The 26,506-nt window shown below is 38.3% G+C and overlaps 2 protein-coding genes and 1 long non-coding RNA gene across 5 annotated transcripts in view; 2 read left to right on the top strand and 1 right to left on the bottom strand.

Annotated features, from left to right (window-relative positions):
• Positions 1 to 10,945, bottom strand: part of LOC309611515 — a 1,058,387-nt gene extending 1,047,442 nt beyond the window's left edge. The window contains exon 1 of the long non-coding RNA XR_014234574.1: positions 6,060 to 10,945. This is a non-coding gene — a long non-coding RNA (uncharacterized lncRNA). The remainder of the gene's footprint in view (positions 1 to 6,059) is intronic.
• The window catches only part of CTNNA2 (catenin alpha 2), a 1,192,234-nt gene that overhangs the window by 459,696 nt on the left and 706,032 nt on the right, over positions 1 to 26,506 (top strand). The window lies entirely within an intron of this gene.
• The window catches only part of LOC309611507 (lithostathine), a 1,064,255-nt gene that overhangs the window by 930,073 nt on the left and 107,676 nt on the right, over positions 1 to 26,506 (top strand). The gene's annotated exons all lie outside the window — the stretch shown is intronic.

The raw sequence follows: 26,506 nt of genomic DNA, 5'->3' as shown, positions 1-26,506 counted from the left end.
GTCCATTCTCTACTAGGTCTGCGTCTTTATTCCCATCTTGCCCCTAGGTTCTTCAGAACCATTTGTTTTTTTTTGTTTTTTTTTTATATTCCATATATGTGTGTTAGCATACGGTATTTGTTTTTCTCTTTCTGACTTACTTCACTCTGTATGACAGACTCTAGGTCCATCCACCTCACTACAAATAACTCAATTTCATTCCTTTTTATGGCTGAGTAATATTCTACTGTATATATGTGCCACATCTTCTTTATCCATTCATCTGTTGATGGACACTTAAGTTGCTTCCATGTCCTGGTTATTGTGAATAGTGCTGCAGTGAACATTGTGGCACATGACTCTTTTTGAATTATGGTTTTCTCAGGGTATATGCCCAGTAGTGGGATTGCTGGGTCGCATGGTAGTTCTATTTTTAGTTTTTTAAGGAACCTCCATACTGTTCTGCATAGTGGCTGTATCAATTTACATTCCCACAAGCAGTGTATGAGGGTTCCCTTTTCTCCACACCCTGTCCAGCATTTATTGTTTGTAGATTTTTTTTTGATGGCCATTCTGAGCAGTGTGAGATGATATCACATTGCAGTTTTGGTTTGCATTTCTCTAATGATTAATGATGTTGAGCATTCTTTCACGTGTTTGTTGGTAATCTGTATATCTTCTTTGGAGAAATGTCTATTTAGGTCTTCTGCCCATATTTGGAATGGGTTGTTTGTTTTTTTGATATTGAGCTGCATGAGCTGCTTGTAAATTTGGAAGAGTAATCCTTCGTCAGTTGCTTTGCTTGCAAATATTTTCTCCCATTCTGAGGGTTGTCTTTTTGTCTTGTTTATGGTTTCCTTTGCTGTGCAAAAGCTTTTAAGTTTCATTAGGTCCCATTTGTTTATTTTTGTTTTTATTTCCATTTCTTTAGGAGATGGGTCAAAAAGGATCTTGCTGTGATTTATGTCATAGAGTGTTCTGCCTATGTTTTCCTCTAAGAGTTTGATAGTGTCTGGCCTTACATTTACATCTTTAATCCATTTTGAGTTTATTTTTGTGTATGGTGTTAGGGACTGTTCTAATTTCATTCTTTTACATGTAGCTGTCCAGTTTTCCCAACACCAATTATTGAAGAGGCTGTCTTTTCTCCATTGTATATTCTTGCCTCCTTTATCAAAGATAAGGTGACCATATGTGTGTGGGTTTATCTCTGGGCTTTCTATCCTTTTCCATTGATCTATATTTCTGCTTTTGTGCCAGTACCATAGTGTCTTGATTACTGTAACTTTGTAGTATAGTCTGAAGTCAGGGAGCCTGATTCCTCCAGCTCCATTTTTCTTTCTCAAGATTGCTTTGGCTATTCGAGGTCTTTGGTGTTACCATACAAATTGTGAAATATTTTGTTCTAGTTCTGTGAAGAATGCCAGTGGTAGTTTCATAGGGATTGCATTGAATCTGTAGATTGCTTTTGGTGGTATAGTCATTTTAACAATATTGATTCTTCCAATCCAGGAACAGGGTATATCTCTCCATCTATTTGCATCATCTTTAATTTCTTTCATCAGTGTGTTATAATTTTCTGCAAACAGGTCTTTTGTCTCCTTAGGTATGTTTATTCCTAGGTATTTTATTCTTTTTGTTGCAGTGGTAAATGGGAGTGTTTTCTTAATTTCACTTTCAGATTTTTCATTATTAGTGTATAGCAATGCAAGAGATATCTGTGCATTAATTTTGTATCCTGCTACTTTACCAAATTCATTGATTAGCTCTAGGAGTTTTCTGGTAGCATCTTTAGGATTCTCTTTCTATAGTATCATGTCATCTGCAAACAGTGACAGCTTTACTTTACTGATTGCTGTGGCTAAAACTTCCAAAACTATGTTGAATAATAGTGGTGAGAGTGGGCAATCTTGTCTTGTTCCTGATCTTAGTGGAAATGGTTTCAGTTTTTCACCATTGAGGAGTATGTTGGCTGTGGGTTTGTCATATATGGCGTTTATTATGTTAAGGTAAGTTACCTTTATGCCTACTTTTTGGAGGGTTTTTATCATAAATTGCTGTTGAATTTTGTCGAAAGCTTTCTCTGCATCTATTGAGATGATCATATGGTTTTTCTCCTTCAATTTGTTAATATGGTGTATCACATTGATTGATTTGCATATATTGAAGAATCCTTGCATTCCTGGGATAAACCCCACTTGATTGTGGTGTATGATCCTTTTAATATGCTGTTGGATTCTGTTTGCTAGTATTTTGTTGAGGATTTTTGCATCTGTGTTCATCAGTGATATTGGCCTGTAGTTTTCTTTTCTTGTGGCATCTTTGTCTGTTTTTGGTATCAGGGTGATGGTGGCCTCGTAGAATGAGTTTGGGAGTGTTCCTCCCTCTGTTATATTTTGGAAGAGTTTGAGAAGCATAGGTGTTAGCTCTTCTCTAAATGTTTGATAGAATTCACCTGTGAAGCCATCTGGTCCTTGGCTTTTGTTTGTTGGAAGATTTTTAATCACAGTCTCAATTTCAGTGCTTGTGATTTGTCTGTTTATATTTTCTGTTTCCTCCTGCTTCAGTCTCAGAAGGTTATGGTTTTCTATGGATTTGTCCATTTCTTCTAGGTTGTCCATTTTATTGGCATATAGTTGCTTGTAGTAATCTCTCATGATCCATTGTATTTCTGCAGTGTCAGTTGTTACTTCTCTGTTTTCATGTTGAATTCTATTGATTTGAGTCTTCTCCCTTTTTTTCTTGATGAGTCTGGCTAATGGTTTATCAATTTTGTTTATCTTCTCAAAGAACCAGCTTTTAGTTTTATTGATATTTGCTATCATTTCCTTCATTTCTTTTTCATTTCTTTCTGATCTGATCTTTATGATTTCTTTCCTTCTGCTAACTTTGGGGTTTTTTTTTTGTTCTTCTTTCTCTAATTTCTTTAAGTGTAAGGTTAGGTTGTTTATTTGAGATGTTTCTTGTTTTGTGAAGTAGGATTGTATTGCTATAAAATTCCCTCTTAGAACTGCTTTTGCTGCATCCCATAGGTTTTGGGACATCGTGTTTTCATTGTCATTTGTTTCTATGTATTTTTTGACTTCCTCTTTGATTTCTTCAGTGATCTCTTGGTTATTAAGTAGTGTATTGTGTAGCCTCCATGTCTTTGTATTTTTTACAGAGTTTTTCCTGTGATTGATATCTAGTGTCATAGCATTGTGGTCAGAAAAGATACTTGATACAGTTTCAGTTTTCTTAAATTTACCAAGGCTTGATATGTTACCCAAGATATGATCTGTCCTGGAGAATATTCCATGAGCACTTGAGAAGAAAGTTTAACCTGCTGTTTTTGGATGGAATGTTCTATAAATATCAATTAAGTCCATCTTGTTTGATGTATCATTTAAAGCTTGTGTTTCCTTATTTATTTTCATTTTGGATGATCTCTCCATTGGTGAAAGTGGTGTGTTAAAGTCCCCTAATATGGTTGTGTTACTGTCGATTTCCCCTTTTATGGCTGTTAGCATTTGCCTTATGTACTGAGGTAGTCCTATTTTGGGTACATAGATATTTACAATTGTTATATCTTCTTCTTGGATTGATCCCTTGATCATTATGTTGTGTCCTTCTTTGTCTCTTGTAATAGTCTTTATTTTAAAGTCTATTTTTTCTGATATGAGAATTCCTATTTCAGCTTTGTTTTGATTTCCATTTGCATGGAATATCTTTTTCCATCCCCTCACTTTCAGTCTGTATGTGTCCCTAGGTCTGAAGTGGGTCTCTTCTAGACAGCATATATATGGGTCTTGTTTTTGTATCCATTCAGCCAGTCTTTTTGTTGGAGCATTTAATCCATTTACATTTAAGGTACTTATCGATATGTATGTTCCTAATGCCATTTTCTTAACTGTTTTGGGTTTGTTATTGTAAGTTTTTTGCTTGTCTTGTGTTTCCTGCCTAGAGGAGTTCCTTTAGCATTTGTTGTAGAGCTGGTTTGGTGGTGCTGAATTCTCTTAGCTTTTGCTTGTCTGTAAACGTTTTAATTTCTCCATCGAATATGAATGAGATCCTTGCTGGGCAGTGTAATCTTGGTTGTAGGTTTTTCCCTTTCATCACTTTAACTATGTTCTGCCACACCCTTCTGGCTTGCAGAGTTTCTGCTGAAAGATCAGCTGTTAACCTTATGGGGATTCCCTTGTATGTTAATTGTTGCTTTTCCCTTGCTTCTTTTATATTTTTTCTTTGTATTTAATTTTTGATAGTTTGATTAATATGTGTCTTGGCGTGTTTCTCCTTGGATTTATCTTGTATGGGACTCTGTGTGCTTCCTGGACTTGATTATTTCCTTACCCATATTAGGGAAATTTTCAACTATAATCTCTTCCAATATTTTCTCAGTCCCTTTCTTCTCTTCTTCTTCTGGGACCCCTATAATTCGAATGTTGGTTCATTTAATGTTTTCCCGGAAGTCTCTGAGATTGTCCTCAATTCTTTTCATTCTTTTTTCTTTATTCTGCTCTGTGGTAGTGATTTCCACTATTTTATCTCCCAGTTCACTTATCCATTCTTCTGCCTCAGTTATTCTACTATTGATCCCTTCTAGAGATTTTTAATTTCATTCATTTTGTTGTTCCTCATTGTTTGTTTGCTCTTTAGTTTTTCTAGGTCCTTGTTAAACGTTTCTTATATTTTCTCCATTCTATTTCCAAGATTTTGGATCATCTTTGCTATCATTACCCTGAATTCTTTTTCAGGTAGACTGCCTATTTCCTTTTCATTTGTTTGGTCTGGTGAGTTTTTACCTTGCTCCTTCATATGCTGTATATTTCTTTGTCTTCTCATTTTGCTTAACTTACTGTGTTTGGGGTCTCCTTTTCACAGGCTGCAAGTTCGTATTTCCCGTTGTTTTGGGTGTCTGCTCCCAGTGGGTAAGGTTGGTTCAGTCGGTTGTGTAGGCTTCCTGGTGGATGGGACTGGTGCCTGTGTTCTGGTGTATGAGGCTGGATCTTTTCTTTCTGGTGGGCACGTCCACATCCAGTGGTGTGTTTTGGGGTGTATGTGAACCTATTATGATTTCAGGCAACCTCTTTGCTAGTGGGTGGGGTTGTGTTCCTGTCTTGCCAGTTTTTTGGCATGGGGTGTCCAGCACTGTAGCTTGCTGGTCATTGAGTGGAGCTGGGTTTTAGCGTTGAGATGGAGATCTCTGGGGGAACTTTTGCTGTTCGATATTACATGGGGCCGGGAGGTCTCTGGTGGACCAATGTCCTCAACTCAGCTCTTGCCCATCAGAGGCTGAGGCCTGACACCCAGCCAGAGCACCAAGACCCTGTCAACCACATGGCTCAGAAGAAAATGGAGAAAAAGAAAGAAAAAATAAATAAATGAAATAAAATAAAGTTATTAAAATATAAAAAAATTATTAAAAATAAATAAATGAAAACATAATAAAAAAAAAAAAGAGAGAGAGAGAAAGAAAGAAGAGAGCAACCAAACCAAAAAACAAATCCACCAATGATAACAAGTGCTAAAAAGTATACTTTTGGGAAGTCTGATTCTTCTGCCAGCATTCAGTAGGTGTTCTGTAGGAGTTGTTCCTCATGTAGATGTAGTTTTGATGTATTTGTTGAGAAGAAGGTGATGTCCACGTCTTACTGCTCTGCCATCTTGAAGGTGCCTCCCCCTCTGCTTGAGTTTTAAAAGGCCTCTTTTCCCTTTTTTTTTTTTCCGTTTTAGATTCTAGTAATTGAGCCAAGGCTATAGTCTCAGGCAATGTGGGTTTTGTTTGTATTTCAAGGACATTATAATAGTTGTAACTTCAAGCTTTCTCCTAGGAGTACTTTTGTTCTCTCAAGGTCAGAATTTTGAAAAGAAGTTTTTATTAAGTCAAATTTCTTTACTGCATATGCAAAAAAAAAAAGAAAATCAAGTCCGGAATGTCAAAAGAGATCCCTCCTGGCCATTTTAGTGTTAGATAAGTGCTTGCAGCCTTGGCTCCATACCAATTATACACGAAGCCAGCCGAAGTTCCAGTGGGTGGCTGCCTGTCCAGGTACTGGTAGGCTTTAAAAGCACAAGTTCTCAATTACTTTTTTTTTAACTTTTAATTTTATATTGGAGTATAGGTGATTAACAATGTTGTGATAGTTTCAGGTGTACAGCAAAGTGATTCAGTTATACATATACATGTATCTATTATTTTTCAAAATCTTTCCCCATTTAGGTTGTTACATAATACTGAGCAGAGTTCCCTGTGCTATACAGTAGGTCTCTGTTGGTTATCCATTTTAAATATAGCAGTGTGTGCATCTCAATCCTTACTTTTACTTTTGTTTTATTGTGAAGTACAAATCTTTCCAATTTTAAGCCACTTAAAAAAAAAAAAAAAAAAAAAAAAAAAGGTCAGCCAACCCAGTTCAGTCCAAAATTCCTTCTAGGCTTTCCTGCCTAGAAATTCCCCCCAGGTCCCTTTCCTAGAAATTCCCTCTAGGTCTTCTGCCTAGGAACTTCCCCCTAGGTCACTTTTAGCTAGGAAATGTACCAGTGCCCCCCTTAAGACTCCAAGTCTTAAGATAACAGCTCAGATAAAAGTCATGGACTGCAACTTAATACAAGCAGATCCAGATATCAGGAAAATATCACTGAAGCACCTGAAGGATGCCATGAAGCTGGGGGTTGGAGTGGGGGGCTTGAGTGGCCCATGCTTCCTACCAAGTGCCGGTCCAAGGTAGACTCCAGGTGACCTCAGCTGGGTTTTTTTGATACCCTGCTGGCTACTCCACGCAATGTTAATGGAAATAATAAACAGTCTTTAGTAGGGATAGAAAAGAGTTTTATTTGAGCCAAACTGAGGACTATGGCCCAAGAGACAGCCTCTCAGATAACTCTAAGGGACTTCTCCAAAGAAGCATGGTTTTCAGCAGTTTTATATCTTCTCAGAACAAAGAACATTAGACAAGTCAGGGATGTATTCCTTCAAGATTAAAAAAAGAAAAAAAAAAAAAGAAAACCACAGATAAGCATGTACACAGCAAGTCTTGGCTCCGGGGAAGGGAGTCTTATCATGGAAGGAGAACAAGCATTGGCATCCCAGGAAGGGAAGCATTTCATCTTTATTTTTAACATAGAAATTCTTTACTTCTGGTCAATGCACCCTTTTTTTTAATGATTAAAGCAGATGTAAAATGTATGTTTGATAAGCCACCAACAGGCTGTTTTAGTTAGCATCAAATTCATGTATAAGCCAGAATGCTTTCCCCATACCTAAATATGTGAAAAGTTATTCTGTCAACACTGTGCGTGGGTTTAGTAGTGGTTAGAAGATCTTGTGTATAACCAACTCTCTGATAAGTGATGGCTTTATATACTTTCAATTCACTTTGTCTCTTTATTAATTTTATTTGCATGTTGTAGGTAATGGGTATCTTTTAAAATATAAAATTTAATGATAAAGAATGTTTCATAATTGGTGTGGACCAGTGCTCCTCAAAGTGTGATCTGAGGACCAATACTAGTCCATAAATTATTTATCACTAGTTTGTAATAAGACAAATACAAAAATTGTCAGTCAGCATTTAGACACTTCTGTAGCATTTTTACATCACCACAACAATTTCATTGAATTTGTAAAAAGTTAATCAGTCTACAGCAGATTGGAATTAAAAAAAAGAAAAAAAAAGTACTCAGAGTTTGAGAAGTACTGGTTATTCCTTTCAGAGGATAGTACCAAAAGAGGGGAGGAAGGCAGACCCCTACAAAAGGGCAAACAGATGTCCTCAAAGGCAGCATAGGTAAGCAAGACCAGCTTAATGTTTTACAAAGTTTCGAATCCAAATATGACATGAGGAACTTGGATAGATCACCTGCCCTCAGAGTCCCTCTCTCCTTACCCTGTCTATCATTTGGTGCCCAAACTCCTCAGTGCTAATCTTTTAGATTAGAAGAGTTGTCTCTAATCTAGAAGGCACCATTTAATATGCATGCTGTCTGGAATTGCCCACTTAGCCTCCCTCGCCCATCTCATTCTTTCATGAGGTTAACTTACAAAGCTGAGGACCCTGAGTTTTGGATCCAGGGGTCACTGGGGTAATGAGCCCCATCCACTTAGGGTTGAGGAGGAAGAGGTCTTAACTACTGCACACCCAGATTGCAAAGCACGGGGTCAATGACTTCTGGAACTGCATTCTTCTCTACTCTCTACCTTCAGAGATCCCCTTTGCTCTGAAACGGTACTGCCTTATTACAGGTTTTTTTGGGTGGGGTTGTTTTTTTTTTAATTTTTTAATTGAAATACAGTTGATTTACAATGTTGTGATAGTTTCAGGTGTACAGTAAAGTGATTCAGTTATACATATATATATATATATATATTCTTGTTGAACATTATCTTCTATTATAGGTTATTACAAGATATTGAGTATAGTTCCCTGTGCTGTATAGTAGGTCCTTGTTAGTTATCTATTTTATATATAGTAGTGTGTATATTTTAATCCCAAACTCCTAATTTATCCCTCTCCCCTGCTCCCCTTTGGTAACCATAAGTTTGTTTTCTATGTCTGTGAGTCTATTCCTGTTTTGTAAATAAGTTCATTTGTATCACTTTTTTAGATTCTACAGATAAGTGATATCATATGATATTTGTCTTTCTCTCTCTGGCTTACTTCACTTAGTATGATAATCTAAGTCCATCCATGTTGCTGCAAATGGCTTTATTTCATTCTTTTTTTAATGGCTGAGTAATATTCCATTGCATAAATATACCACATCTTCTTATCCATTCATCTGTTGATGGACATTTAGGTTGCTTACATATCTTGGCTATTGTAAATAGTGTTGCAGTGAACATTGGGGTGTATGTATCTTTTGAATTATAGTTTTCTCTGGATATATTCCCAGGAGTGGGATTGCTGGATCATATGGCAACCCTGTTTCTAGTGTTTTAAGGAACCTTTCTCCATAGTGGCTGCACCAATTTACACCTTATTATAGTTTTTCAGTTGAAAGAAAAGGAACAGGATTGAAGAAAAGAGAAAAAGCAAATGAAAGGGAAGGGGAGCAGGGAAAAAATCATGCTGTATGATATGGAAGAGGGAATGAATGAGGGAACTTGGCATTCGAAGATATGTCACACCATAGCTTAAAACCTTAAAGATTTTGTCTTCTAACCATGGTCACCTCTCAGCCACCTATGTTGAAGTATTTGTGTGTGAGATTCTTTCTTTCCTTTTTCATGTTTTCTTGATTCTAGAACAATTGATTTGAACCTTTAATTTTGATATTTGTTTCAAAAATATTGTTCCAGCTTGAATTATTGGTATAAATGGGCCATTTATTGAAGTGCACTGTATCTGTGAACACTATGAACCACACCAAATGAAATATTAAAATAATTCTCAATATTGAGTGTAAATAAAGTGAGTTACTTGCATTTCATGTAATTGCTGGTTGGAGAATACTCAAGGCTATGTTCAGTTGAACCAGGCGCATTTTTAATAGAAGAGTTGAAAAAGTAGGTCATCAAAATTTTCATTAGCTTCATTGCGTTACAAAGTTAAGTCACTCAATCTTCAGCCTATGGTTTTTACCATCTCACTTCATATTTCATCCTGTGGACCTTGACTGTGTCCACTATAATAGTGTGCACTGGTCCCCATGATCTCTGAGGGGTGTGTACTTCAGGGGTCATTAATTTGTTCTTTTTTATGCACGCATGTCATTTCAGGTTAGTTCTGTGCTACCAAAGATAATTTCATGCATATATGTTTGATTAGTTCTAATTGGAGATTTTTTGGCTTGTGGATATCTTTAATATAAGTATTAGTATATTTATAATATAATTCGCTATCTTTTCTCCTTTAATAGGGCTTTTGGTATCTATGTGAGCATCATTGCCAACATCACCATCACCACATTAGTATTTATAGAACAACCTTTGTGTAGAGATTCATAGGTATGATAGAAAAAAAAGAGTGGGGTGATGGAGCTCACATTTATTACATACTATGTGCCGAAAATGTTACATGTTATCACAATCAACCTTCCTGAGAACAATTTAGACTGGGATTTTTATCTTCATTTTCTAAATGAAAAAACTGAATCTCATAGAAGTTAAGCCATTAGCCTAAACAATGAGACTGAAATTCAAACCCAGGTTTTGGGATTCTGCAGACCCTATTCTTTTCATGATCCCCCAGCCCACTGACTTTTAAGCATGTTTAAAATGTTTTTGTACTTTGTTTATCTGTATTAACACTTTATGTGGTTTTAGTTCTTTAATGTCTTATGAGAATTATGACAGCTTGAACCCATCTCCAAATAACATTGTATATGAAGCATTTAAAGATCAGTAATATAAAATAAATAAATATAAAATAAAATTTAAGAAAGTCACATGAAGTAGTAGAAAGAACACCACAATGAAAAAAAGAGGTTTGTGTTTTAGGTTCAGGTCTGAAGCTGACTGTAAATTTTGACAAATACTTTATTTAATCTATAAAATGAGAAAGCAAGGCTACATAAATTCTAAGGTCTAACTTTAACGTTATATAAATCTATACCCCAAACCTAAAAAATAGTCTTGAACTATTTTCATTTTACCTATTGAAAAATAATTTTTTTAAAGAAAATCTACTTTCTCTGACTTTGAGTGGGTTTGAATTAAGAAGATGAAAATAAATGTGGCCTGATGGTTTGACTTTCTAATAATATCAACAATAGCAATACACTAATAACAGTATCACTCTGCTTACTTCAGAAACCATATATTATCTTTAACCCTGCACCTCTGCCAAATCGTTGAGTTGTCTGTTATGGAATGAATGTTTGGGACCCCCCAAAATTCATATGTTGAAACCTTATACCCCCTCCCCCAATGTGATGGTATTAGGAGGTGGGGACTATGGGAGGTAATTAGGATTCCATAAGGTCATGGGAGTGGAGCCCTCATGAGTAGAATTAGTGCCCTTGTAAGAGACAGGAGAGGGCTTTTTCCTCTCTCTGCTCTCTGCCATGTGAGAACATGAGAAGGCAGTAGTCTGCAGCATGGAGGGCCCTCCCCAGGACTTGGCCATGCTGTCACCCTGATCTCAAGACATCCTGCCTCCAGAACTGTGAGAAATACATTTCCTTTGCTTCTAAGCCACTCTGTTAAAGCAGCCCAGACTAAGACATTGTCCCCACTTTACAGAGGAGGAAATAGATGCTCAAATAAGTTAATTTGGAGTCACAAGATGTGTTACAGATGGGATTGAGTTTAAACCCAGGTCTTCCAGAATTCCAAACCCATTCTCCTTACATCATTTCAAAGGAGGGCCCTACTGCCCACAATTCCTTAAGCTTCTCAAGTAGGAGGGGCCATGGCTCAGGGGGCTGGCTGCTGCTTCCCTGGTGAAAGCCTAGTCCAGTCTCTGCAGCTCCGAGTTAGACACCAGCAGACGTGATTCTATAGAGGGGAGCAAGGAGAGGTTTTCCTGGTTCTCCCCAAGGAAAACACGGGACCCTTTGGTGGAATGGAAGGATCCAGCCTAATGGTTTAAATCCTATCCTATATTCTAAACATACTTACTGGTACTGAAAAAAGATTTATAATAAATGCAACAACATTTCACTTAGAAGATGAGTAGAAAGTTTGGAGTCATGGGCCTAAGGAGTGTTTTAAGATGAACGTATAAAAAGCCTCCAGCATTATTTGGATGAGATTATGGGTTGCATAGATTATTAACAAGTCATGAATTGATGCTTCCTGTATTGGTTTAATGTTTGCCAGAGACAGGGAGCTGAGTTAGCACATCTCCTTGGTGGAAATTAATCTTCTTCCCCAATTCATAGTAACAATAATGAAAATAACAATAACAACCACCACATTATCGACAGGCTGTTCTGTACCAGCCATAGTGTTAGGTGCTTTTTACCTACTACTTCTTTTAATTTTGCTAACAGCCCTATTAGGCAAAACCATTATTATCTTTGTTTTAGAGATGAGGAAGCAGAGACCCAGAGAATTTAAATGTCTTGTCCAAAGTAACATGGAGGCAGAACCACAATTTAGACTCTGGTCTGCCCCAGAGCCTTTATTATCTCTTTTTGTCTACTTTTTTTTTTGCAAGTAATTTCAAATTTACAAAAAGCTGCCAAAAAAGAAAAGAAAAAGAAAAAATGAACAAAGAACAGCTCTATGTACTCAGATTTGCCTGTTAACATTTTATCCCATTTCATAACACACTCCTGTTATACTGCCTTCTCGAAAAGAGTCCATCATTTATTTTTAGAGTCCTGGATTTAGCTGATCTTATGTTAAGCCCAGTGTGGCCCTCCTTGTCCAACGCCCTAGTGAAATTCTGAACTTTACACATCTTTGAAATTGAAGAATACGTGTCCCTTCTAGTTATACAAAAACCATACATGAGACTAGTACATAAGTCTTTCTAGAGTGGGAAGTGACCACCATTTGAAAATTGCCATTCTAAAGTGTTTTTGGTTTTGTTGATTATTTTTCAAAGGATATTGAAAACGACTGACCCTGATAAATAAAGCATCTTTGGTTCTTTTGCCTTACAGAGATTTCCTTTTAGAATAGCATTTTTTCTTTGTAGGTTTGTTTATTTACAGAATTGTTGAGGTAAAAATTAATGCAAGTCACAGTTCTTTAGACTTTCCAAGGAAATGTCCAGAAGAGGGCAGACTTGCATGCTGTAACTGTTCCCTGTGTAATTAAGTGATCTGTATGCTGATGCTGTACAGTGGCAGTGAAGAGAGATTTAATAAATAAAATAGGAGGGTTATTTTTATTTGGTACAGGATTTCTAATAAGACACTGGATTCAAAAGTTTACAAGAACAATATACTCTATTCAGTGTATTCTAAATGCAAAGAATACATTTGTTTGAATCTCTTTTCCTTTCCAAGGCAGCACGTTTCCTCAGTATTTCTGAAGGTTTTCTTTTAAGTTTTTCCCCATGCTGGGGTGTTCTTTCCCCTCTGTCACCAAAGCAGTTTCAGTGGTGAATGTTTTTGATGACAGAGAGCTTATAAAGTTGATCTAGAGTTTACAGTATTATTTAATTTGCTTTGCTGCTAAAAGGAGGAATACTGAAATCCACCAGTTCTGAACCCACTCCCTGAATGTGCCATATCGGAACGGAGTTATATACTACTCCCCATGCCCTTTCCCTCCTCCTGTCTTCAGCACCACTGCCTCCTGCATCCCTGTGCCCACCTGGCATCCTTACTGACCCCCTCTTCTGGCACCACCTAGTGGCCGTCTCAGGAACTCCAAGACTCCATCTCTTTCCCAGCATCTTCGTCTCATCTCAGTTTTCAACATCCTTAATTTTGTTCAGGGAGACATTACACTGTGATTTATAATACCATATATATATTTAGTCTTCATCCCTGTTTCTGGCACAGAGCTCCTAAAACCCTTGGAATTTCCTAAGTGAAGAGATCCCGAAAAAGGTGTCTTTTGTCATGTTAATGAGACAATTTGGGGAACTCACCTAAGGATGGGAGCCAATCCTGTGACTGAAGGGTGGAATTTTCAGTTTCTACCCCCTAACCTCCGGAGTGAGGAGAAGGGCTGGAGACTGAGTTTAATCACCAACAGCCAATGATTTAACCAATCATGCCTTGTAACAAAGCCTCCATAAAAACCCAAATGGTCATGCATGGTTTGGAGAGCTTCTGGGTCGGTGAACATGTGGAGGTGCTGGGGCAGTGACCCACTCAGAGAGGGTATGGAAGCTCCCTGCACTTTCTCCACACCTTACCCTATGTACCTCTTCCATCTGGCTGTTTCTGAGTTCAATCCTTTTATAATAAAACTGGTGATCCAGTAAATAAAATGCTCCTTGGAGTTCTGTGAGCTGCTTTAGCAAATTAATTGAAACCAAGGGAGTGGTCTTTGGAGGCTCCAATCTATAGCCAGTTGGTTAGAAGCACAGGTGACAACCTGGCCTTGGAACTGGCATCTGCAGTGTGTGTGTTGAGGGGAGAGGGCAGCCTTGTGAGACTGAACCCTTAACCTGTGGGATCTGATGCTGTCTCTGGGTAGAGTGTCAGAATTGAGTTGAATTATAGGACATCCACATGGTGTCTAGAACATTGTATGTTGGTGTGGGGCCTCCCCCCGCCCTCCCCATCACCACACACACAGTAGACTTAGGTCCCAGAATCATCCTTTAGGAAACTTACTTCTTTTGGACACTGACATAACCATTTCCCTCATCTTCATTCATCTTCCTACCTCTGGCTTGTTGTGTTAGGAAGTCTCACAGTATCTCTAAGGGTAGATGTCTGAAGTTTATACAGTTTGGAGGTATCACATGGCAAAACTAAAACAATTTAGTAACGAGTTTGATATCCTTTATTCAAGCAAGAACAATCCATGGGTTGGGGGAGTACAGTGCCTCATAAGCAGTGGAGACTCTTCTTGAGGGATTTGGGGCGAGAGTGAGTTTTAAGAGGTTGTAAGAGGCAACATGGAAGCAGAGCATGATGGGCTAAGAGGTCGGGGATTTCCTTAGAAGATGGGAAGGTCCTGCTTTCTAGGATAAGGAGAGCTCAAGAAAGATTAGTTGGAGGATTGTGATTGGTGCATTTTAGGTTTCCTTGATACATGTTTCCCATAAGTGTAGGCTGACTTAGGTATAGATTTGTGATGTGGGCCAGGGCACAGGGGCAGCCTACATTTTGTGCATCCTAATATAGAAATGAACTTCATCAGGGGTCATTGTTTAAAGAAAGAATACAAAAAGATGAATAAACATTAGATACAGAGTTTTGGAGGGGGCTGTGCTGGTGAAGAGCCCTGCACTTAAAATCCATTAGATTTTATTTATTTTTCTTATCCTCACTACACTTACCTTTTTCCCTCTTCTGTCACATTATGCACACATTTGTTCCTTATATGAGCTAAAGAAAAGCCACTAAAAAGACACTCTGATTATCCTGGTTGCTAAGTCTTGGCCTGAAAGTACCCCGTATCATTTTGAGGTGAAATTAGACAAAGCAAATTATGCCACTGACCTTTCGAGGTGTTTTCATGATCTCTCCTCTCTCTCTCCATTAAATCAGATCTCCACCCCAAACACACATTCAGAATGAGTGTGAGGACATTCTTTATTCAGTTTGTTATCAGTTCTGCCTAATTATCAGCAGCATCATAGTATTAGGCTGCATTGTATTTTTAAAAATCCACTTTTCTTTCAAATATATGCCAGTTCAGCTCTACTCTGTTAGGGCTTTCTGGCCTGGCTGCAAAAACTAACAACCACATATAGCACTGTTAAAAAGGAAGCCACTACCAGCGCTCCAAATAACAAGCTCAGAAATGAAATTTGAGACAACAAGCTGCTTGTAAGCTTGGGCCGGGGTACACGACCTGGAAGGCAATCTGGTGTTTCACTCGGTGTTCTTCGTGCGCTGCTCCCAGTCTTCCATGTTTTCACTCTGATGATGTCTTGCCCTGTCTGCACACACCTCCTAGTATTTGATATTTCTCTAAAGTTCTTCACTTTTAAAATCATATGTGGGGCTTCCCTGTTGGCACAGTGGTTGAGAATCTGCCTGCCAATGCAGGGGACACGGGTTCAAGGCCTGGTCTGGGAAGATCCCACATGCCGCGGAGCAACTGGCCCCGTGAGCCACAACTACTGAGCCTGCGCGTCTGGAGCCTGTGCTCCGCAACAAGAGAGGCCGCGATAGTGAGAGGCCCGCGCACCGCGATGAAGAGTGGTCCCCGCTCACTGCAACTAGAGAAAGCCCTCTCGCAGAAACGAAGACCCAACACAGCCATAAATAAATAAATAAATTTGCTTAAAAAAATCATATGTAATTATAAGGTTAATGGTATATTACTATGCTTTCAAAAGAACATCAGTATCATTTGTCATCAAGTACAAGGTAACCACAAAAATAAATACAGTGAAAATAAATACTAAGCAGAAACTGAGGCCTGCCTCCTGCTCCCTCTGTTAAAAAGGAAGATTAGCAAAGGCTGGAGAGGCTTCAGGTAACCAGTTAGCAGCTAGACTTTATTCTCCATCTAATCAGAAAACTTCAAAGAGAATTAAAAGGCGACTGCATTTTCCTCTGAGTGAATCAGTGGTACTTAATGACCCATCCAGGTTCTACCTGAGATCACCTTTGAGGAACTGATGGAGAAGATATTTGCGTTTATTTCTGTGGTGATTCCTCATGTCTTTTGAGATTCAATCAGTAGCCTATTACCAGATGGAATTGTAAGTCATAAGACGTTGAGCAAGTCCCAATGTTTTTACCCTGTTTTTAAGTCATATTTTCACATGTTTTTTACTCAGATTTTATTGGTGTAATACCTACTTCCCAGGATTATTGTGTTAAATAAGATCAATGTATGTGCAAATGCCTGGAATAGTGTTTGGCTCTCATGAATAGTAGTGCCCTCATTGTGTTCCCTCTTCCCAACCAAGGAGAAGCTGGGAATTAAGAGGGGGTAGGGAATCTTCTCACTGCCATCTATTTCACTGTGTATATTCACTAATATATATCATCCATTTCACTGTGTATAGTCACTGTGTATATATCATTTATTTCACTATATATATTCACTGTATATTTTCACTATATATACCTATACAAAATCTATTGCACTGTGTAGAGTGCTTAAGTAACAGGAGCCCTCTGTTTGTATACATTTTATCATTTATAATTTATTCAATGATATGAATAAAAGTACATGTTAGAGCTGGATTTTAAAGAACTGAATTAATGTCAACATTACATGATTTTTTTTCACAGCTTAAGAAAATGGAGTATCAGAAACACAGTAGTGTGGGTTTTTTTGGACTGACATTCTAAATAAAGAGTTTTCTCAGTGTAACATTACGTATAAGTATATCCACAATTCGGAAGATTTTAAAACACTTCCGTGTATGTGTGTGTTGTGTATGTATGTGTTGGAGGGATTTGTAGCTGTCAGGAGATTTTATTATCTGACATTTTTAAAAAGTGAATCAAAATTTAAGAAAAGCAATGATCTACTCACATTTATGCAGATGAATTATAAGTAAAATCACAGGTATAAAATCATACTATATACTTTTTGCATAAGGACAAAGCATTTGTTCTTCAAATGAGATGGAGGCAGCCTCAAAGAGATTGCTGTAGCTTCAAATGGCACTTGCCAATTTTTTTTAAAGTATTGTCTAGAACACCTTAAGGCACAACGTGTATAATGTAGTTACTACAAGGCTGTTAGATTCATTGCCAAATAGTGTTCAGAATCCAAATATCAGATAAATTAGATTTTAATTGGGTTTTAAAGCTAAGGTGAATAAGTAGATAAGGTTGAACTAGTGAGAAACATATTAATGTAATAAAACCTTTGGTTCTGTAAGGCTTTTGCATTAAAGACCAGGAGGCTCTCACTGATAAAGGATGTCATGGAGCAGTCCAGGAAGATTGACATTGATAGGTGGAGAGCACTGGAGTCCAACATAATCGTATTACCTGGAGCAGTGGAAAACCAGAGGCCCAGCCTCAGCCCTTAGTTGTATTACAGGATTTTGAACGCAGAATCAATGGAGTTTTACTAAGCTGATAAGACTTGTTAAACAATAAAATTTGTTATTTTTTGTTAGTATTTTTTGAAACAAAAATTCAAGGCACAGAACCAATTTGTTTGTGTCTGAGTATGTGGAGTGCCTGATGAATGTCGAATCTATATATTTGAAGTACTTATAGCATCTGATTCCAAATCGAGCCTTATGCATGCAAATTATTTCGAGCTGAAAACAATCAAGGCTCAAAGACTCAGGAAGAAACTTTGACCTTCCCCTTAACTACCGAAAAGAACTTAGATAGAGGACCTGTTTCTGGAACAGAACTGTCACCAGAGGTATCAGTAAAGAATATGGGCTAGGTGGCCTGGAGGAAATGTGGGTCTACAGGTCAGATCCACTCCGTGTCCCATTGTCTCTGCATGACCCAGCAAACATTTGTTTACCAAACATTTGCTTTTCCATCTCCATGTGACTTTCTTTCATCCCTTTTGAAGTCCCAAACCACTACTCCCAACATCCTTTTTGTCCTTAGTTGAAGAAGGCATTTAAAGTGAGGGTTTTGGCCATTTTGGTGAGTTACTCAGTTTTCCTGTGTCTCTCCCATGTATACATGTTATTAAACTTTTGTTTGATTGTCTCCTGTTAATTGTCTCATGTCAACTTAATTCCTAGACCAGCCAGAAGAACCTAGAAGGGTAGAGGAAAATTTCTTCCTCTCTGACTTCTGTTACTATGCTTAAGTGGTCTATAAGGCAAGTGTGCTTCTTTAGAGCACCTTACCAGTTGGGCCAACGTTCCAGGGTTAATCCCAATTTAGCTCCGTGAACAACTCTCTAGGCTATGACCCCCAGGCTCCAAGGTTTGGAATCAAAGCAAGAAAATCCATCTCCAATTCTGAAGAAGCATGCAGTGGCCCAGGTCAGCCAACTGTTATGTGAGCCTTTTGCACTCATTCATTTACTGAGCACCTACTTTTTGCAAGGCATCCAAAGACTGGTTCCCAAGCTGCTTGCAGTCTGTTAGAGGAGAAAAGAGATGTTTTATAAAACCCTGCTATTGGAGAAGTGAAGATAAAGCACTAATATATTCAAAAAAGAGAGAACTAATTTCCAACCTAGGGGGATCTTTCTACAGTGCTGAAAGACAGGACTCAGTGTCAAACACACACATCTGTGTGTGCAAGAATCTCGCACTCTGTGCATATGGTAACTCTTATTAATCTTAGCAGTATGATAAATATCTGTTATGTCTGAGCCCCCAGACCCCAATGAACACCCTGTGTTATTTTCATACAAAATGTGTAGTCTGATAAGAAACTCAAACCAGAACCCTCCTACACTATTGGTAGGAATGTAAGTTGGTACAGCCACTATGGAGAACAGTATGGCAGTTCCTTAAAAAACTAAAAATAGAACTACCATATGACCCAGCAACCCCACTCCTAGGCACATACCTGGAGAAAACCATAATTCGAAAAGATACATGCACCCCAGTGTTCATTGCAGCACTGTTTACAATAGCCAGGACATGGAAGCAATCTAAATGTCCACCAACAGAGGAGTGCATAAAGAAGATGTGGTACATATATTCAATGGAATATTACTCAGCCATAAAAAAACCACAAAAGAATGCCATTTACAGCAACATGGATGGACCTAGAGATTGTCGTACTGAGTTAAGTAAGTCAGACAGAGAAAGACAAATATCATATGATATCGCTTATATGTGGAATCAGAAAACAGGGTACAAATGAGCTTATTTTCAAAACAGAAGTAGAGTCACAGATATAGAAGACAAACATGGTTATTGGAGATGGGGATAAATTGGGACATTGGGACTGACATATACACACTACTATATATAAAATAGATAACTAATAAGAACCTGCTGTATAGCACAGGGAACTCTACTCAATACTCTGTAATGGCCTATATGGGAAAAGAATCTAAAAAAAAAAATGAGTGGATATATGTATATGTATAACTGATTCACTTTGTTGTACACCAGAAATTAACACAACATTGTAAATCAACTATACTCCAATAAAAAATTAAAAAAGAAAAAAAGGAAACTCATACCCACACAGTAGTGGATGGACAGACAATGCACAGAGAAGGCTCATTAACTTGGAATGACACAGCCGTGTTTCATGCAGAGGGTTTACTTCTTTATTAATGAGCCATTAAACCAGATAGATAACCCTGAAGTCTAATCCCATTACTGCAACTTTGATCTTTAGGCAAATTACTTACCAAAAAGTAAGATCATTAAGTGGCAAAATTTAGAGGAATCTTTTATTTGAGCTGATCCCCCAAACAAGCATGCTTTGCAAAGAGTTGAAACATCATTTATGGCTGCACAAATTTCACTGGCCTACTAGCAATGTAATGTTTATTTATTTTTTTCTCCAGTAGCAATGAGGATTTTCAATGGTCTAATCTCCAACCTTTGACAGAGTTCCCACTGTAACCTTTGTATGGGGTCCCATGGACTAAGAATAATTGAAACAGTCACACTCACTGTTCTATAAAACATCTGATGCATATAAATATGTGATCATATGTACTTCGAGTGGATTTTAACTATGTCTAGGCTATCTATACAAGGACTTAGAGCCCTCTTGCTGTTACCTGCCTATTTAAACATCCTGTGTCCTGTTTCTCACTTCTTCTTCCATCTTCACTATATTTTCTTTGTTCAAAATCTATGCTTCCCTGCTTTATTCTCAGAACTCTTCCATTGAGGGGACATTTGATGAGGAGATAAACAAATGTGTGTTAATTTGATATGTGTTAGAGGGTATTCCTCGTAAGCTACATATTTACATTTTTGGAAGTGATTTATCCCAAAGGAGTGATCCTTATCGTAAGAACTTAAGCAGCCACAGCAAGCCTCCTGAGGGACATATATTTGGACCAGAAGCTTTGAGCTTCTGTGTTTCTAACCAACTGGGTAGCTGCCAGGTCCATTTTACATGGCTCCTGCAGATCCCAGCATTGTTCTCAGGTTTGACTTCTAGACCCATTTTTTTTGCAACATTATTCAAAAATTAATATCCTCTATTTGGCTAGCCTGTTTCTCCATAACAGCTTTTGTATTCCTATAGCCTGTATTTGAAAGTTGGCCTTTCAGTGTGGTCTTACACATTACTACCATCTCAGAACAGATTACATCAATCCCCCATCTGGCCACTATCTCTGCCATTCCTGTTTTGCTCTGGCTGTGCAGAAGAGTCCAGCAGCAGTCATGACTTCTATTCTGGGTGGTTGACTGCACTCTGGGACCTGTCTTGAGACACTGAGGCTGCTACCTCACAATAAATGATGCATAAATATCACTAATGAAATTGATCCACAAGTAGTAGGACGCCCACTGAGTAAGGATGCCTTGGGGTGTACAGGCAGTGAGTAGTGGATGGTGTCTATTCTTAAGCCAAGGAAGTAGTACAAGGAGAGAAAAGTACTTTTTAAAAAGAGCTGTAGAAGTTCTTAGAGATCCTACAGTCCAACTTCTCATGTTGGAATTAATAATAAAACAGTAACAACAACAACCATAACATCTTTATTTAGTACCTATGTTCCAGGCATAAGTTCTTTATATCAATTGTGTAATCATCAGCTCAACAATATGAGGAGGGCTGTTATCAATGGAATCCCACATTTGAGGACTTTGAGCATTGGAAAGGGTCCCTGCCTTGCCCAGTGTCACGTGGCTGGCAAGTGCCCGTGCTAGGATTCAGATCCATGCAGACTGAATCCAGATTCTGCCAGACCAGGAAACCTAGAGTCAGGAAGGCTGCGGTTTGCCCAGAGGTCTCACATCTAGTCGGTGGCTGTGCTGCTCTAAGTCGTCAGACCCATGGACCCCAAGTCAAGTGCAAGGTGATCCATCAAGCCTCCCGCAGTGAAATTCTAGATTTTGTTTTTTTAAGGGGTTGTTCTCAGTTTTCACAAAGAAAACTAAAGGGAAAGCATGATTGTAGAAGGTAATACTGAAAGCAGCAGAGATAGAATACAGTGAGCCCTGAATCCTAAAATGGTTTGATTCTGCCAGGGGGAAAGTACCCCTGATGGTGGGAACGAATGCCAAGTGAGGGGTCCTGGCATAACATACCTGATCATGCCCACCATTTATTGTTCCCATACACTGAGCTACATTTTGCCTGCGTCACCAACCCAGAGAGACAGTTATTATCCCCAGTAAGTGGTAGAGTCGGGATTAATTAGGATCCCTATCTGTCTGGCTACAAATCCTGTTTGTGTTCTACATTCTATCCTTGCATGGAGGAAAATCATATGAGACACAGTGGGGAAAGGAAAAACCCCGTATGGACCCCCTGGTTCATTTTGTACATTGAGAGCACGAAGTTCCATTTATGGACCTACATATGGCTTCATTGAGCTTGGCGTTTGGGAAGTCACTCAAAACACACAGCTCATAAAACACCTTTTCAGAGGAAGAAGTTGAAAAAGAGTCTGGATTCTTCAGCAAAATCACTCCATTCAGGGGTTAACAAGAGCAAAGGACAATGGCTTCAAAACGTTAGATGTTTATTTGTATTTTGCATAAAAAAGAAGTCCTGTGACAGACATGCTCTTGATGACTTTTGTGATGTTGTTGGTGCCCCAGGCTCCTCCCATCTCTCAGCTCTTTTTTGCGCTGACTTGGTACTCTGCAGGGTCTCATAGACCCTGCTTTAGCTATCTTAGCCTCATTCCAGGAAGGAAAAGCAAAAGAGTGCTTGTCAGCTCAGTACCTGCCCTCAGGTTTCCCCAAAACACTCTCTAATGCTTTTGCAGCACATTGGCCATCCTTTCTGTAAAGAAAGCTGAAAATAAAGATAGGTGTAATTTTTTTAGCTGGGCATATTGTTGCTGCAAACAATCTAGGGGCTTTATAAATGAAGAAGAGCTCGAGAATGGATATTGGTTAGGCAACTGGTAGCCTCTGCCACAAGGCATGTGGAGATTCTAAAAATCGGTAATTCTGGTGTAATTACTATATAATATGCCTAAAGATAGGTGATAAAATGCATTGTATAGCTTATATTAATTCTGGTGTCGAATGCCTGAGGATTGGATATTTTTGAGAATAGATTCACCAATTAACTAATAGTATGCTAGTTTTATTTCCATATATCTGTTTCTAAATTAGAATGCTGTATCTTAAAGTTGCTTAAAATAGAGGAAACAACTCATAGGGACATAAAAAAGGGGAGATTTTGAAATACTCCCATCCTCAATCAATATTTATTGAAACCCCTTTAGTCGCCAGACACTGGGATGGGTACAGGAAGGGCTACTGGTAACAAGACAAACACAGACCCTACCCTTAAATGCCGCCCAGTTTAATCACTTCGTTCACAGACGTTGTCCTAACACCTTGAAAAAAAGCTATTGGATGTAGCCAGTGTTTCTGAATGAAAATGTTGATTAGTATTTCATTTACTATGCAAAACCAGGGAAATGAATATTTTATTTAGTCAATAAGTCATAAGTACCCAACATATATTCAGAGAGGAATTTGGGCTTATAAGGTGTTTATTCAAACAGGGTGTCTGCCCTTTCCACTTCCTCTTTCAAAAGCTGACAGCTGGTTACACAGGCCACTGGGTCACTCCTGGTATAGTGTGGAACTACTAACATTGGGTCATGGTGCAGAAATCAGAGACTGCAAAGAAGAATTGAGGGGAAACCTGGAAACTTAAGCTTGACAGTGATTGCAACAAAGGACCAAACAAGGAAATCCAAGAGCCCACATTTGAAATATACCAATGACTTAAGTGTGTGAAGAAAATTCTGGCATAGAAAAGTAAAACACTTCAAATTATGTATATGCATTAATCATAAGAAACTGTCATGTTGAATAAGCAAAGAAGGAGAAAAGGGGCTCAGACTGTGCCCTCCATACATAGTGACAGCATTTGTTATAACTGTTTCATTCAGCCTTTAAGTATTCTTTAAAGACAGTCCACAGCCACATTTTATTCAAGGCACCCTGTTTTATGTACCAACATTTGCTTGTAGGCATGTATATTGCAATTCTCAGAAGAGCAAAGGTCAAATGATGTCACTTAGTACTTTCACTTTTTCTCAAAAATACAGGTATTGTTTTTTTTTTAAATCATTTGAATCTTGAAAGTAATACATACTCCCTGTATTGGAAAATATAAAATTAACCAGGGTAGAAAAAAAAACATGCTATATTGTTTCATCACCCAACACAACTGCTTTTAACATTTGATGCAAATCTTTCCAGTATTTTTCCATTTGAAGGTTTTAATGTTCTTTTTCTATGTAGTTGGCATCTTGTGTATTCAATGTGTTCATGTCTCTGTCTCTTTGTTTTTATATGACAGTTTAGCTTTCCACTTCAAATCAGCAAGCACTTAAATTGTTTATTAAATTATATGTTTATTTCTTTGAGTAACTGATAGATGCCAAGTACCCTGCTAGGTCCTGGAGATGAAGAGCCAAATTTTAGAGAAATTCATTTATTCAGCAGATGTTTAGTTGAGTGCTTGTTATGTCCCTTTACAGTGCTGGGCATCACAAACCCAATGGTCAAGACATTCTATTAGGCAGACTCACGAGTGATCCCATGATGCCTCTGTTGTATGATGGACACTGGGACAGAGCTGCACACAGCTATGTTTCCTGTTGCTATGGAAGCAGGAAAAAAATGGGCTATTAAATTAAACCTAGGGAATTAGGGGTAGAATGGTATAGGGAAAGGTGATGTTTAGGCTGATTTTTAAAGGAGTTAGGTATAAAAGTAGGAAAGGATATTCTAGGCAAAGGGAAATCCATGACACAGAAAGGGAATAAAAATCAAGCATCATCAGAATGGTCAGAGCCTTCTGCATCGATCCAGTCTAATGCCCTCTCCTCCCAGATGGGAACTGAGATGCAGAGAGGTTAATGTGCTGAAATTCACATTACGAACGAAAGCCCAAATGGGAACTAGAGCTATGCCTCTGAACTTCACCCTATCAGAGCGTGTGCTGCTGCCAGAGATAAAAGCCACTCCATATCATATTCAACACCAAAGACAGGAATGATCAAGAACACTTCCCAATAATAGAAATATTTGGAGACCCTTTGCTCAGTATGTTAATTAATTACACTGAGGCCTGACCTACGAGTCTGTTACTTTGAACTGAAAACTGACTCTATTACTTTGGCAAGAGAGATTTTTTTTTCAAACAGTATTTTTCTTAAATTCACATAGCAAAATATATATCTCAGAGAAATCAAGATAAATGCCTGGTATAGTCCAATATTAAATACACCAAAACTTCAATTAATCAGAACCCCTCAGCCCTCCATTATAATTTAATCTTGCTTTTCCTTTCGGAGAGGAAGTTATAAGATAGAGGCGTGTTAGCTGACAACAAGCTGATAACATGCCAGACACTGTGTTCTGAACCCCCATGGTGGGCTCCCCACTGTGTTAAGAACTCTTTACTTTCAGCAAGAAAGATGCCCTTTGGGAGCTTAGAGTTGAAGTGAATCGACAGAGATTTATTTCAGAAAGTCACTTTTAGGGTCAGTATACAATGAGCCCAGACTTCTAGTTTTTGGTAGAAAAAACAGAAAGAATATTTACAGCAATGGCCCTCATGCATGGAAGATATACTATGTTTTGCTGACCTGGAGGGAAAGGGACTAATTTAACTATAAATAGTCAAACAACCAGAACCCCATTCCCTAAGAATTCTGAAGTGTCGATTTTCTAACATGTGTAAATTATATTTTCACAATGGTTATATTATCCAGGGCTTAAAGTACTATCTTGTTGTATTTTAAATCCTACATAAGCAGAGGTCACTTTCATATTTCTGGGATAATATGTGGTATGTTAAAATAAATTGCAGTCATTCATGAAAAGATTTATCATCAATTCCAATGGAGAATCTGACTTCTTAATGAGGGTTTTCTCTTTTTGCTGAAGCCCTTCACTGATGGTGATTAGAAGGGTTTCTCTTATACACAGATGGGTCACATTTTGTCCTAGTTAAGTTTTGAAAGATTGAGGATCCAATTTGGTCTAAGATTTATTTTCCTGTTTTTTTTGAAATTGGAGTTTTGGGGTTCTTGTTTTCTAAGGTTTTAAAAACAATACCCTATAATAAAAATGATGCAGAGAAACACTGATAGAACAGACATTTGTATAAAGCAATATCTCCTTTGTAATGCGATAGCCTCAAAAAATAAAACAGAAATTTAGGATTTCTTTGTTATGGAACTTGTAAGTCATTAGATTGGTTTCAAGTGTAGGTAAGTTTCTTTCAACCAAAATAAATACAATTAGTATTTATCAGGTGTTTGGTATGTGCTGAGTGCTGGGGATGGAAGGGTACAAATGCTTTAGAGGGTACAGGCTCTGCCCACGTGGTTTCTACACCCAGCATCTAGGAGATGCGTCATGAGGTGATATAAATGTCCCAAAGGAGGGGAGAAAAGGAAAAGAGGTAAAAGGGCTTAGAAGGACTTCATGATAGAAGCAGAATTTGCTACGGACTTGACGAGGCAGTTTGATAAGGTTGTACAAAGGGAAGGTAGCAAATCAGAGGGCATTTGACAAGAAGGCAGCAACAGGGAATGGTGTGGGGATTGGGACCACAGCTTGCCTGGATGACTGAGGCACCCAGAGTCCCCACCCCTCACCTGTAGGAAAGGTGTGCCTGAGCCCTGCAGTGGTCTCTGCAGTCTCCTGGAGAAATATTTGCTAGATGGATAAAAGGAAGAGGAGTTTGTAGTCAAGTCCATAGCTATTAGGGAGTTATTTTGTTAACAAGAGTGTGGGACCCCAGTGGACTGCAGTCCAGTGGCCTCCCCTGCATTTCATTCATCTTCCCCAGCAGAGGGCTGTGTGTGAGGGATACTCACAGTACATTCAGATCTGCCCCTGGTAAAGCCCAGGGTACCCCAACAGGTTCATCTAATTAGTGAAATTAATGTCGCTATGTCTTGTGTTGACATTGAATAAGGGGAATGTCATGTAATTAA

Source organism: Balaenoptera borealis (assembly GCF_965194805.1).
Source record: "Balaenoptera borealis genome assembly, chromosome: 15".
NCBI lineage: Eukaryota > Metazoa > Chordata > Mammalia > Artiodactyla > Balaenopteridae > Balaenoptera > Balaenoptera borealis.
The sequence above is the reverse complement of the archived record's forward strand: the minus strand, read 5'-3'. Positions and strand labels throughout refer to the sequence as shown.